Here is a 15,784-nt window from a genome sequence, read left to right as displayed (position 1 = left end):
ATAAACCTATTAAATCAGGCATGGCAAGATTAATTGAAGTTTTCTTGACTCTAGCCCGTTCACCTGCATGAATTAGGTATAGACTCAGGTATTTTCTAGATGTGTCGGCCTATTTCTAAATTCTAAATTTTATTCAAAATTATCTTCTTTGGCACACAACTGCGCCACTGCTGCTGAATGTTTAGCGAAAGGCACATAACCAATGAGAGCATCATATTAGGAGAACATACTAATAATTATATAGAACACTTTTTGAATGTATGTTGAGTGAATTAATCATCATATTTTGACATTCAAGGTCCTATGTAATAGCCAATTTGGGCATCGCATATCATGAAAAAAAATGTTTTGATTGTATTCTGATATTCTTGATTGAATCATCATATTTTGACATACAAGGGCATCTGTGGGAGATTCCAATTATAATATTTTCCAACAATATTCAAAGTGAGAAGGGGTGATCACCCCATTCTTCCCCTCTTAGCATCCTTCAATATTGTTTTGCCCTCTCTATGTATATAGAATAAGCAGTGATCGCCACCTGGTACACTGTGAAGCAAGACTCCCATCTGTGTTGCAAATTTCACGTTAAACTGTCAGCTTCGGTTAATTGGGAAGGGCTGTTGCTGTTTATGAGGAGCACAGAAGCAATACTCCTATCGCACACTGTTGCGAAGTTCACTTGCTACTGTCAGTATTGGTTGAATGGGGATTGTAGTTATATTTATGAGGAGAACTGAAGCAAAACTAGCGTCGCCAACTGTTGTGTGGTTCATTTAAAACTGTCAGCATTCATTGAATGGAGAGCGTTGTTTTTTATTTATGAGGGGAACTGAAGCAAGACTCGCGTCGCCTAAAGTTGTAGAATTCATTTCATACGGTCAGCATTGATTGAACGGGGGAGCTCAGTTGTTGTTTATGAGAAATACTGACAGCCTAAAATCTATTTTACTATAGGTATGGTATGGTTGGAGCAAGACGTTCAAATTTCGTTCCAGACGCTATCTTGCATTTCGTATTCATAAGAGACTGAACACCGCATTCATTGACTGGTTCCCCTCTCTTGTTCGCAGCTTACGTCACGCTACACTACTCTACACTCTATTGTTGTGGCGGGAAAAACTTCTACGCTGGCGGGGATATTTGGCGGGGAAACATTGATAAAAAAGGGAAATTTAGGTGGGCAGGTTCGCACGTTCTTCTTTGCGAAGCATCCACGATCCACAATCACAACATTACGTACTACGCCATCGTAACGTTCGTAGCGAATTCTACGGTCCCGGGTTCGATACCCTCTGATACGTGTTTACAAAGTTATCAGTGAAATTTTTTTTTGTTCACCTTGCGTCAAGAAGTGTGATTTTAAACACTCATAATCAGTTTAAAACTGTTTTGGAAAACTTTGAAAAGTTCCATAAAACCACCAAAACTTTCCATGTGAAAAGTGCAGTGTTTTCCCCTATTTTCCAGCTATACCAGTGGAAACTACAACTTTTTCTTTTTGTTCCCCAACCCGAAACTTCTCCAACTTGTATTGTGGAATTCAATTATTATCATTTTTAAATTGATTCTTTGATGAAGTGTGGAAAGTGTTTATTGACAAGTGTGTGGAAATCTTATAGTGCATGAATTTTCCAGAGCCGGGAAATTGTTTCTCTCGTGGATTATTTCATCATACGTTGCCAACTGACTTCGATTCATACTAGAAGAAGCTTGAAACACGTGAGTGTGAAATTTTTAACCTATATAATTCATTTATTTATTTATTGGAAAGAACAAACAATACAATAGTCGGAAAAGAAAAAAACAGGCTATTGCCCAAACCTTCTCCTATTTCCTAATTTTGTCTCAATTCGTTCAAATATTATGTAGGTTCTTACTATCTTGTTTTTATTATAGATTCGTGTATCAGTGAAGCCTTATCAATCAGGGCAAGAGTCTCACATGTCCTAATGATCAGAATGCTTCACCTACATTCCAGTCTGCAAAGTAACTTTTATGACTGTTATTGCTGTAACTTTTACCACTAATGTTGCTGTTGAACTTCTCATTTCAAATTGACGCAAAGAATCTTCGACTAGAAAATTTAGTAGACCTATTGCTCTGGTCCTGGATTCTATTATCAGCTTTACATCTTCTTTTCCAGCTTTTAATGGGATCAGAATGTGCAATGTGTTAGAATTTTAAAATCAATGAAGTAAAAGGTCTCGATGTTATGCTATTCTATTATTATAGATGGCGGGAAAATTTTGTTATTTTATCATTTCATCATATCATGTTGAATTATATCATATCTTGAACTTTTTAATGTGATATAGGACATCCAATGTTGATGGAAATGAACATTTTGAATTCAACAAATATGACTATGATGAGAAGTAATTGCAAGATTTTTACGAAGGAACCTGATCAGATAAATTTCATGGAACTCAAGAAAGACAATACAGAGTTCAATTGGAGAATAGTTCACGCAATTTTTATTTGGTAGGGTGTTCTTGGATTCAATTCTTTGTAACAATCCTGGTTCATAAATGATATGATGGATGGGACCATTCAAATGAATCCATTGATGTCATGATTTTAGATTATCATGCTTCAAGATTATCGTGTTAATTGATCAGTTCATCTTATAATATGGGCAAGTTGTACTCAATTTGAATAGTTTTCTTGGTCTCTAAATTTGAGAATCGTTTCTCTAGTGAACAACAAACAAAAATGCTCTCAGATAGTTGATAGCTGATAACGTCAGTTTACACGGAGTTAGAGGTATGTTCGAGTCTATGAGGAAATGTAAAACGTGACTGGAATAAGTGATCACTTGAATTACCCCCAACTATAAACTAAAAGTGCAAGAGCTTAACTCTAGAGTAAATAATTAGATATATTATAATATTATACATCATTGTATACCTGTAATGTTTTGCGAATTCCATCAATACTTTATGATTGTTCATGTACTTTCTTCGATGCTATCATCATTTTAAATTCTTGAGTTCCACATGAAATATATAGTGTTTTGTGACTAAAAACCTTCATTATCTCAGAATTGAAAGAGAAATCTTGTAAAACATTCAAGATACAGCCCACGCATAGTTCAACAGCCTCCACGTGTGATATTTCTTGTAATAGTTGGGACAAGAATCTATAATCTCTCATCTCTACTCCCCTCTCGCTTTTGAATCTTCACTACTTTCAGAAATAACGGAACGAAATCAAAGTTATCCGCTCAATTATCATTTTCAGATGTTCTCTTGTCGACTGTTAGATTGATAAAATTATCTGTAAAGAATTCAGTACCGTTAATGAAACAGTATTTGAGAATGGAACGGGACTTAAACTTGACACGATTTATCATTTCTTATCTGCACTCCTTCAAAAATAATCTGGCATCAAGTTGCCGTGCCTTCTACAATTTTAAATTTGACAGGATACAGCTGTTCCTTGTTTCTCTATTCTCTTTCTCACTCCTTCCGCTGTTCTTTTTCTGTACCTCTTTATTTTTGCAACTCTCTCAACTTCTCTTTCTTTAACTCTTTTTTCTTGACTCTGCTAGTATATTTTTTTAAAGTGTGTAGTCATGTACACACCCAGAAACAAATTAGAATAGAAGTTGATCAAGCAGATTTAATTATCAAGAACTTCTCTCAATGAAATCAATAAGAATTTTTCCGAACGCCACAGGTACTCTATAAAACCAGTCGGATGTAGCAGATCTTATTCATCTCATTAGATTTTCCGCCTGTAAAACCAGTGAGTATAGAATATAACATTCTATATACTTACTGTGTGAAACAGGTATGTGGATTTGTCCATTAATGTAACAGTCGTATAATAAAAAACTTTATTTCTCGATCGTTGTTAGTAATGAACTCTGAATTCATCTGTCGAGTTCAAACATGTTTCCTGAAACTCTCTCATTCAATATTGAATTCTGAACTTTCTGCTCATGAGTTATTTGAGCCCTATCGTTAATACATTAGATATGATTGTATTCTAAGCTTCTGATACCTAGTTCATATTGGGTGTTATGATGATTATCATCTCTAAGATCTTAGATCATTTTTAGATAGACAATAGAAGAATTGAAGTTATGCAATATTTTCGACTATATTCTCTCACTAATACTATATTCAATAATGATTCAATAGAGAAGTATTATAGAGGGCTCCATACACTAGGGAACTTGGATCGGCCAACTTGGTTCGGGGAACCAAGTTCGTGTAGGATTTGTCCACACACTGTAGTGGGGAGAGCAAACAACCGTTCGTTACTTCAGTGTCTTTCGGGGTCTAGAGATGAGCGTTTCAAAGTTTGAAGCTGCTATGAGAAGAAAATATATTACATATATAAAGGTAGAATATATCGCCCTGGCGGACGAACCGAACAAAGTTTTTAATCCAGATTGAAGACCAAGTTCGTCACGAATTTGGTTCGCGGTTCGCCAATTTTCCACATACACTGGGGAACTTGGCTCGCAAGAACCAAGTTCGCCGATCCAAGTTCGCTAGTGTATGGGGCCCTCAAAACTGAACTCCACTTACTCCACTAAAGTAGACATTGAGAAATTTATTCCAAATATACAATAGATTATTATGTATTCCGACAGATGAATGATCAAAAATCTGAACTAATCTCATTTTTTTTCAAAAAATCTATTAAAATAATCGCTAGTATAATCACCACTATGAATGAACTTTCTCTCATACAAGCTCTCACAAGTTTTGAAAGTCTAGAAATCCGTCAAGATATGTGAAGTTCCGCTGAAATGTATTACTGTATAGTTTTCCGTGACATTGTACTATTGGCACGCTGCCGACTAAGATTTCACAGTTGAGAATATTATAAGTAGATAAATACATTTCCCACGGCGTATGAAAGATAGTAAAAGTTCAAATAAGTACTAGAAATGAAACTATAACGTGTAATAATTATTAATAATATCACTATATCACGCAATAGTCGTTCACGGAATGGGGAAAATTGATAGAATTAATGGAGAATAATTAATTAAATCTAAATATAGTGAAGTGGTCTGTGGAGAGTAGTAAAGAGTGATAAATAATAAAATGAGAAAAGAGAACAAAAGAGCTTGTAATAGAATTTTCTGATGCGGAGAAAAATGAAGGAAAAGTATAGCAATGAAAAATTGGTTGCAGGCGTAAGTTCTGCAATGTATTGACACGTCTTGGAAGGGGCAGGTTATACGCAGTATCCACTCAAGCTTGGTCTAGACTGGGAGAAATGAATAATTCACATGTCAATTACTCCGGAAGTAAGGCACCTTTTACTTTCAGTAATCAGTGAATAGTTTACTATTTTGCTACCAGACAAAACAGTCATTCTTCATGCCGCAATTTATTACTATTATTATCCATTTACTGTATAGACTACAGAATACAGAGAGATCGCAAGTTGTCATTCTACAGTTATTTTATTAGATGATCTAATAGCCCAACTAAATAGCAGTATGGAGTAAGCTATTCTACAATAGCGTTATAGAAACTCTATCATGATATAATGAATAATAAGATGGTAACTTGATAAGTATATATTCTTGTTCATAATATAATAAAAGTCTATATTGAGTAGTCTAATTCACTTCAATATTAATTAATATTATGGTGTTTCACTTTTGTGAACTGGGAATTTCATTTTCGCTAATATGATCAATATGTTAATCTTTCCTGAGACAATAATAGTTGTAACATACAACTCAACTCGTTCAACAAATTTCGAAGAACTTCTTGAAATGTGCTACTTTGGAGATTCCATTCGTTAAAAACATGAAAAATTCAGTCAACACTTTAAAAAGTTGCACTTGACACACTGGATGCACATGATAAACCTCTTGAGTTTTTTTTCAATTTCATCAATAGCTTGACACTGAATAAATATTTCATTCAAATGGCATACTAATAGATTGTAATGTTTACTTTCATGAAAGCCTCATTCTCAAGCTGCAGCTCAATTATTGTGAGATATTGAAAAAAAACGTAGTTTCTTATGACCTATTTGATAAGCGGCCACTCTCTAGTCTTTTCTGTAACGGAAGCTGTTTCCCAGAGCTTTTCGCCTTCATTTGCATTATCATATCAACAGTTTATGACTATGGTATTTCCATATCATTACGATATTCCTCATATCTGTTACGTCATCGACAATAATAATACTGATTCAATTTACTTATAACGTTATTTGTTCAAATTTATATCAGTGATATATTTATACAGCATAAAGTAGGAGATATTAACTTTGTTTTTTGTTTCTCTTTGAAAACTTGCTATCACTCCGATGATTCTTGTAAACCCATTGCGGGTGATTCATCAGTCATCACGATAAACTCGTTCATGTCAATGACCATCAAGGCCTATGATATGTGAAAATCATTTTCACTGCATACTCTGTCGTGATTTCTCTGTATTGGAGTTTGATTGATATTTAAATTTTCAAATCATTGATGTTTTTCTAAGATGGGAGAATATATTATAATGCTTTCAAGATTATAAAAAGACAAGCATCAACAAAAATCCCGTATTAGTTCACTTATAAGCTTTTCGTTTGTTTACAATCTAACCAAGCCTATTTTTCTAAGAACGTCTCGACGAAATTCTTAGCAATTGAGAGTGTTGTAGTTTCATCTCTGGAAAATATTTTTTTAATACCAATAGAATTTAGATAACTTAATTGAAGGAAGATATAACGCTCAGATTATGAAGCTCATTTGTATATTTTTATTTATAACATTTCTTTGCATGATACATTTTTTAATTATTACATTACATCAGTGTCTTGGGAATAATCCCATTTAATAGGTTTCAAAAGTTGTCAGTAATTTCAAATACGATAGGTTAGTAATTTGTCAGTACTAATACTAAAAAATACTATAATACTAATACTTCCACTTAGGTAAATATTCTTAATAGCCTATAGTTTCTCACTTATTTCAATAGCGCTTAAGTTTACATACTTCGGCTAGCTCACTCAATTTTCATTTCTCAAATAGAATAAAAAGGGTGCTGATAATTCCATGTAATAAATAAAGCTAGTTTAGCTGTGGTAGATTTTCATTTTTGATTTACACTAAGAGCACGGAAAGTGAACAAGATGTTGAAGAATAGAATATTCTGATTTTTTGAGTTTGGTAGGGTAATTACCAGTCCAGAGAAGATGAAAACATTCTACCCATAAAGTTAATAATTATTGTGATGTGAAACTCTCGTATCCCTGTCTGCTCTAACAAAGTTTCCTACTTAAAAACATAAATTACTGGTTCAACTCCCAACTCAATCAACTTACAAGCAGATCACTCCCACTCCTAGTTAATCCTTTCAGAACAACTGCTACCCAATATCTGAATCCACGCGACTTTCCCCGATCACCAACTGTTACATCAACTCTTGCAATGTCTGCAGTCAGATTCACGTCAAACTGTCAGCATTTGTTGAATGGGGAGCATTGATGCAATTTGCAAGGGATGCTGATAGGTTGGAGTGAATCTCACCGTAGGCTGGTATTGTCTCGCCATGATTAAAACCATTCAACTAAATAATTGCATCGAATTTACATGAGAAGGCTCGATGGCAGACGATTTATTCAGGGTTTAGATTGGATGGATCAGGGTTTAGATTGGGATTTTGTGTGTACATAGAGCAGTGAGTGACCGAGAGCTGTATGGCATTGAACAAAGTTTGGCTGCTGTGTCACTAGACATTCCATTAGACCTCTAGTTCAATTACTGAGGCTAACGGCATCAGCTAGCTCTCTCTGATGGAGTGTTTACTATGTTCGCCTCCATGTTCCACTTCTCCTCCAGCCATTGTTGTCTCTGGATGGCCTCGAACCATCCAAGGCTCATTCCCCATCCAGGGGTCATTGCATGAAACTTCACTCAATAAAGATGAAGAGCACGCACTCTGAGAGAATTACTACGTGAAACCTTTCTCGTGTTTGGTTTTTAGGTGTTGTTCACATTTTACGAGTAAATAGTGTTTTGAAACCCCATTTGGGATTTTCAGAGAATGTTCTATAAACATGATTTTAGTGAGAACTGAAGAAGAGATTTCATTCATCTGTTATTTCTAGGGTTATAGTCTCTTTTTGGGTTTTCATCAGTTTTCATCACTCCTTTTACCTATCTGCCATTCCTGGCATTTTGGTAGAGAGTTAGTGGGAAGGATATTTTGAATATTCTTTCCGAAGAATGGACATTGATATGTCCAAAGCTCCGCCAATTTATGTAGACGTATAACAATATTATCTATAGTTGTTGAAAATTGCTTTTTTCATATAATATACGGTTCAATAATTATTGTTTTCTTAGTCTTTATTATGTAAAATCATGTATAATTTTGCTTTATTGTAAGCTATTGTATATAAGTGTATAAGCCAGTATATATTGTAATCTACATAAATAAAGTACTCAATCAATCAATTCCTACGCAGTTCAATTATGTAATTAATATCGTAGATGTGGACTGAATGTCAGTCAGCAACATTTTATTATATTGAATAATGGATTAGTCAAAAATAATTAAAGTGAATAAAGTGCAAAAACTTTCATACACTTTGAAATTACACTTGAGTAATCAAATGTAGCTTTTCCATTTACAGAATAACAAGAAATTTCATAATTCAAATTTACTAGTGTGAATTTAATCACATGATAACGTTTCCAAAAACATTATAGTATATTTAATAATGTTGTCACCACGAGTTGATTTTTTTCAGAGAAGCACATACACCCATTTTAAGGGCATGTACTTATCAATAAGCTAATTACAGTTGTATATCCAATTATGGTAATTGAAAAGGGACAAAAACGAAAAATGGACAACTACTGCTCATGCATATCGTGGTCTGCAACATTAACAAAATACAAGTATGGTGCATGTCATAGAAGGGAGAAAAATTCCAAGTATTGCAAGCTGAAAAACGACAGGGTATTGAACTATCAAGAGTGTTTTTATATGGAGATAATAGAAGTATAATGGCTTTTGCGCAACATTCAAGTTGCTTTTTTAACACAGGAATTTGTGATCTAGATATGAAACCAGCTCATGTTTGCAGTAAGGGGTGGAATACATATTTCAAAGGAAACCGTATAAGCTATGTGAGCGCATTCTCTGTCCAGATGTGGAAAAGCCGTTATCTGAATATGGAATTGGCATAGGCGCACGCAATTGTTTGAGATGGGGTAGTTTTGTATTTTAACTGCAGCAAAATGCGTACGAGAGTAGTGCAGTAGGCTTTCTAAATGGAGATCAACCATGTTGCTGTAACGCCACCCTTTTCCCTCAGTGCAACCTGCTTCCCCTTTCTAAAATTGATTCCCCTCAGTGGTTACCCCCCTTCTGGTGATCTGGTGCACTGGCATACAGCGCAGGTCACAATCGAAGAGTCAGTCTGTGCTTTTTAGGCCTCTTTTCATGCGCCTATATCTCAAGATGCCGGGAGCATTACCCTCAAACTATCACTTTGTGTCTTGTAACTCTTCATCACTTTCAACCCTTTGATCGCTGCATCGTTCTATTGCACTTTTCACTGCAATCATGGGTGATTTTCCTTTGTTGGAGTTTCATTCGTGAACTTGGTTCAGATTTGCTCACTCGGTTGAAGTTATCTGAAACGTAACAATAAATCGTAATAGAATCAATAGGTCTTCAGTTCCTTTAATTGAATCATTTTTACTTTAGGGTAGATTACAGATTGGAGTATAAAGCTGAGTTTGATATGGATATCTAATAGATTCAATACAGTATGAATCATAGCTGCACATTTCAATACGATGCAATTTCAACCATACATTATCTCCGAGATGTTTTTCAAGATCGATAGTAGGCTACCGTATACATCGAGTAAAATTTACCCAATGATATTGACCATAATATTTATCATCAACAGTAAAGTATATCATTCTATCATATGTTTTTTTCCTTCAGCTATACAATACCTTCTGAAGGTGTTGATTGATTTGAATGATTATTTTTAAACATGAGGATCAATCAGATACAGGAATCAGGAAGACGTTTTCATAGCTATAGACCATCAATATCATCTAAACCATCAGTTTTTTCCGGTACTAGTGGATGTAATTGTTAGTATGAGGATATTGGTTTTTTCGAGGCATATGGAAATATAAAAAGTATTTCTCCGGTTCTTTTCAGATCAATAAGAAATTTGTTCGTTTAATTGCCATTTTTCCGCTTTTTCCTTGTATAGTTCGATAATTTGGAATGGCAATCAAAGATTTCATGTGAAATCCAATCAATAACATGGAATGACAATCTAATGACAGTCTAATGACAATCTAGGGGTAAAAATCATATTCATGATGATTCATCATAAAGGTGCGTACAGATTTACGCGCCACGAACATGAGCAATTCACTTTTAATCAAGTGATGCCAAGCTTTTTATATCTATATCTTATACCGTTTCTGTAAAAATACACATATAGTCAGCTGATTAAAAGTGAATTGCTCATGTTCGCGGCGCGTATATCTGTACGCACCTTTAGAATAACACTACTATCTAATTGAAGAAAAGTGTGCCTCTTATAAATTTCCGTGATCGTTTCCGTTTGTGTGAAGTGTCTTATGAATACCAAATATATATATTATTTCCTTACCCTTATCATGCTGATTCCCCTCATATGTAATTAAGTTGTAAGCTTATTCAATACTTGATAACATGATTAGAATGTCTATTTTTTGTAGACATGAAATTAATGTTACTTCACGTAACAAATTTTATCGAATTATCCACTGCAATTTCTTCTATTAGATAATACTTTTACGTGAGCAACTTTCTACAGCAATTTGTTCCGATAATAATTGCAGTATTTCTGTTCAGATAAGCGATATGAAAGTAATTTACCGAGATTCTATGAATTATATTATACACGAATTATATTATTTACATTATATTATTACATGAATTATATTTTCACGATTTTATTATGTAATATCATCTACATTCTCAGGCAGTGTAATTTACTTGTGCGTTCCATCGCTTCCTTCAAATAACATTCTACTTACATCATTCTATCAAGAAAAGTCTCGTTTGCACAACATATAGCACCTATATGCACGTAGAATCCAGATGCAAAACATCTCAAAAATCACTTCAATGTCTACTTGGCAATGTCTAAAAATCAAATTTTATGGACTTTGGGGGTTGGCACCCCTGAATATATAAGAATGATGGATTATTATTTATTTTATTTTCAAAATAAGAATGTCTCATTTAAAAAAAAAACTCTTATATTATCCACAGCTTTATCGAGGACCCAAGAAATGAGGGTAATAAATTCAAAATAGCTGTACCTTAATTGACAGAAGAATAAACGATCATCACTGTCATGCATTGTATAATATGCTCGATTGTTTCCATTGTTTATGGGATGATATATTAAGTGTCGAGTAATAGCTATTGTTTCTCAAGGACTTTTAAATGATGAGAGCTGAATACTCACAGAAGTTCAAATTGTGTAGTGGAAAAAATTGCATATAATTGAACTTTTTCCAGCTTTTCTAATAACACACCTTCAGTGTCCCTGAAGTTTTGATTATCAGTTGTTCTCAACTGTTAATCATACGTTCTCAACTGATCTAACATGTTAGTTATTCAAGGTTTTGAATAGATACATAAGTATTTTCTTTCAGGAGCTATGCCAACTGAATTTATGCTTTATGCTCCTCCACCAATGGCATAGCCTACATTTCGAATATCCTGTGTAGTGGTTGGGAAATTTCCATGTATTCCCAGATAGTAAAAGCCTAATTGAATGCCAGAAGGAATTCCAACATCTTCCAAGACGATATTTTGGCTATTCTATGTTGTACCGTTCGTTATTTGAAACCATGTCTCTCTAGTCACTTCTCCCGCTACTAAGGGCGTAACACGATCCATTTTTCGTATAATGATCTTCACTTAGGTTACTTCCCTTAACATAGCCTTCTAGGGATAAACCAGTTCAACTTCTCTACATAGAACTACTTTACATGTTTCGAAGCCTCAGTTACAAGGTTGTTATCAAGTCCAACTAATAATCTATTGAATGAACACATTTGAAATGTACGATAATATAATACTAATACGAAGTACGTATTACTGCTGAACTGTTTTATCATATTTTATGATGCTCTATTTTTTGACTGTCATGACAATTTGGTGACAAAACTTTATCCAGAGTAATATTCAAATTGCAATTGAAAGGTACAAATTCGTTTCTCTTGAAATAGTAAAGAAGTAAGATCATGGAGTGAATTCCAGTCAAATTGGGACAATTTTCGGTGGAGTATATTCTGTATTTAAAATCAATAGTGTATTCTCACGTTCTTATACCGGCGCTCAATATATTATTTTCTCATTCTCCAATATCACGCACTTTGTCAGTGTCAGTTGAAAAAATCCGATCTCTTTCCAAATGATTGGTCTTCTATTAGGAAGATTAATGCCTCAATGTAAATAACTGTCATGAATAAATCAATGTCAGAAATTGGAAGACAAACTGAGAGTTCGTTTTTATTACGTCTGTTGTATAGATTTCTAAAAAACACTCACACAAAAACAGTAGCTATTCTAAAAAATATAGCTAGTCTCCTGGCGTCAGTTGCGTAGCTCATCTCGATCTAGTCATGTCTGAATCAAGAGTCACGAATTGTAGGAACTCGAAGTCTTTTTTCGTGATTCTAGACTGTACCGTATTTCAGTCGCCAGTGGATGAATGATGAGATCTATTTTTTGTGGTGAAAATACTAGACATACTTTAGTATAGACTTCCAACGTGTAGCAAAAGTTGAAGAATGCAAAAATGAATCCTTAAATAGAGACAACACTTTTTCAAGTAGGCTCCGTTGGTATGTCGTCGACAGTCTACGTTGTTATAAAGAAAGATTTGTCGTTGGAAAGAGTCCTTGAATGTCTCATGGAGACACCGATTCTTTTTAATTCTCGCAACTGAAAGAACGCGCAGAAGACGGGAATTCTACTGACTAATGACAGTATGTGGCGACATCCCCTGCATTGTGATTGTTCGAGCCAACTTGCTGGAAAAAACTCGACCTGGACTTGTCCTGATCGAACGCATCTTCAAGAACCAACTTCCAGGAAGCCATTCTATTTTTTCTTAGGTTAGGTTAGGTGAGTTAAGGTAAGGTTAGGTTGCGAGGTAGCGAGCATCAATCAGAAAGAAATCTGTCTGGAACATCATCTTTTTAATTGAAGTTGTGCCGCCAATGTAGTTGTTGTGCTATTAGTGTTAACTTGCCAAAGTTGGATGTCATTACAGGAGAGTTATCACTGTTTTTGAACGGCGACTCATGAAAAAGTGGAGACATTTATTGTGTGTTTTTCAAAACATCTTGCTACTGTATGCTTCTTCTCCAGGCTTCTTGTTTTCTCGACTGGCATTCCAGAATTCTAATGAACGATCAAAATAAACGAATAAATTGTCATTGTTAGTGATCAACTTTGAGCATAGGCCTGATGGCCTTATATACCTAAAGCTTTATGGGCCTTTACTATGCCTGATATTATTCGACCTAATTTTCTTCATTTAGTGGTCAAGCGATGAGTTTTTTCTGAAATGAGTATTCAATTTTTATAAAGAAATGTGCCTCATTTAATCAAAGATCAAAATATCACTCCATTAATTGAATTTGTCTGGGGATTGACCTTTATCCACTTTGTAAAACAATTCTAAGCCTTTTGACCTGTCAAATAAAATCCAATCTGATCACTTGTTTTTTTCCTTTATTTTTTTCCTCTTCATACAGGATCAACCCCAATCACATTATATAATGTAAGGCTTCATATAGCGATTGAGCTACTTTATTTTCAGACACAGAGCTCCTCTTTATCACATGTGTAGAGGTGACAGGTGTGAGAGTATGACCGTCCACTGTCTAGGTACCATACTATTTAGTGCAAATTTATGGCTTCATAAGTACTCTGTTCTCAGACTTGTAAGTACTTTACTAGGGTTATTGACATCGGGTTAGTGGTTATTCTGGAACATGATATCCTCGTAAAGAGTAAGCTCAAGTCCTATATTTATTTCATTTTTATTTCTAATTAAATTATCCCAATACTAAATTGGATAGGGTACTGCAAATCGAATGATGCTCTATCTGAATTTAGCTTCACGATTATATTAAATTTTGTGAGAAATAGGATTCTATTTCTAAATTTGAAAAGGAAATGATGAAAAATGAAAATATTATCAGTTTTAGGTTCCCACTATGGGCCTTATAGTATAAAGTATATGGGCCTTATAGTATAATTGGCCTTAATAATTTTTTTCGTGTAAATAATTTGTCAATGCTTTCTTAATAATTCGACATTGGGAAGCATCCTACATTGATATAATCAAACATTATCATGTTATAAAAACACTTTACTCACATGGGCGACTTTTAACAAATTAATAAAAACTATATAAAAATCTTGTAGTACCCTTTATTTTTTAAACTATTTTAAAGTTTGAAAAAATAAAGGTTACTACAAGATTTTTAAAAATCATTCTAGATGATTTACTACAAGATATATAAAAATCTTGTAGTAGCCTAGCCTACCCTTTATTTTTTAAACTATTTTAAAGTTTAAAAAAATAAAGGGTACCACAAGATTTTTATATTGTTTCTTTTAATTTTTTTATTAATTATCATGTTTTACTTTCACTTTTTAATAAAAATTCATGATAGACTATTGTATCGTTTATTTAGTTTTCTATTCCTCTCCAGTAACGTGTCCGAAAAATTATGTAAATAAATCATTTTATTAGAATAGGTTTGTTTCAATTCTCAACACTAAAATTATTGGGATTATTTGTATGAGAGTTCTACACAATTCCATATGAAACAACTTTTAGTTGGATTGTTCACAGTAGTCAAATTAATGCTGAGAAATTTCCCTACAGTTTTAAGGCAACTGTGACCCTGCAAATTGTGGACTGTGCATAAAAATTCCTGAACACTAAACTGAAGTTACCGTTTTCACCCTTGTAATAACGTGAATTTTAAAAGGACTCTATGTATAATAAGTTTTCATTTTCATATTGCACTCCATGTCACGCTATTGAAATTGCGGTAATATTCCAAATTGGAAGTAGGCATAGGCTACCATACCATTGATTACCATAACCAGACTTGTTTCCATATGACTATTTTGCACTAGTGGAAATAGGCGGATTTTAGATTTAATATCGAGTTATGTAGTCACAAATCACAGAGCTGGTTGGACGTTTTCCCCTAGTAACAGAAAATCCATTAAATGTACTCTAATGCTGCAGCCTATAAAACTTTATATCATTGAATAACTACAGTAACTATTTATATCCAGTTACTGTATGAATGGCCATCCTAACATGGTGCTCTACTGAACTTTAGAATATTTTCATGTGAGCCGGGCAGTATTATGAGGTAGGCTACCACAAGGTACCTAGAATAGGTACTCTAGGTATTGGGCTGTATTCTATGTACATTGGGCTACCAACTGGAGATGAAAACAGAGCAATTTGGAAGAATAGCAATTGAATCAAACTATTATATTATGGATTTTTTAATTCCTTTTGAATTCCATCATTCAATTTTCTATTAGAGGCACATAATGCCAATTCAAAAATTAATTTAATTTTGAATTTTGTTTTTAAGAAAATCTTTTCTATAACTTGTTAAATTTTCCAAGTTTCTCTAGAATTCATCAGTTAATTTGAGTGTCATTAAATCTGAAATTCATCGAATAATATTCCTCTAATAATTTTCGATGTTATCCAATCCTCAACT

General features: G+C 33.9%; 1 protein-coding gene across 2 annotated transcripts in view; it reads left to right on the top strand.

Annotated features, from left to right (window-relative positions):
- The first annotated feature begins 1,216 nt into the window (after positions 1-1,216).
- Positions 1,217-15,784, top strand: part of LOC111047475 (insulin receptor) — a 203,590-nt gene continuing 189,022 nt past the window's right edge. For both annotated transcript variants that reach the window (XM_039437651.1, XM_039437652.1), the window contains exon 1: positions 1,217-1,722. The gene's annotated coding sequence lies outside the window, so the exon portion shown is untranslated. The remainder of the gene's footprint in view (positions 1,723-15,784) is intronic.

Source organism: Nilaparvata lugens, chromosome 11, assembly GCF_014356525.2.
Source record: "Nilaparvata lugens isolate BPH chromosome 11, ASM1435652v1, whole genome shotgun sequence".
NCBI lineage: Eukaryota > Metazoa > Arthropoda > Insecta > Hemiptera > Delphacidae > Nilaparvata > Nilaparvata lugens.
This window is presented reverse-complemented; position numbering and strand designations above follow the sequence as displayed.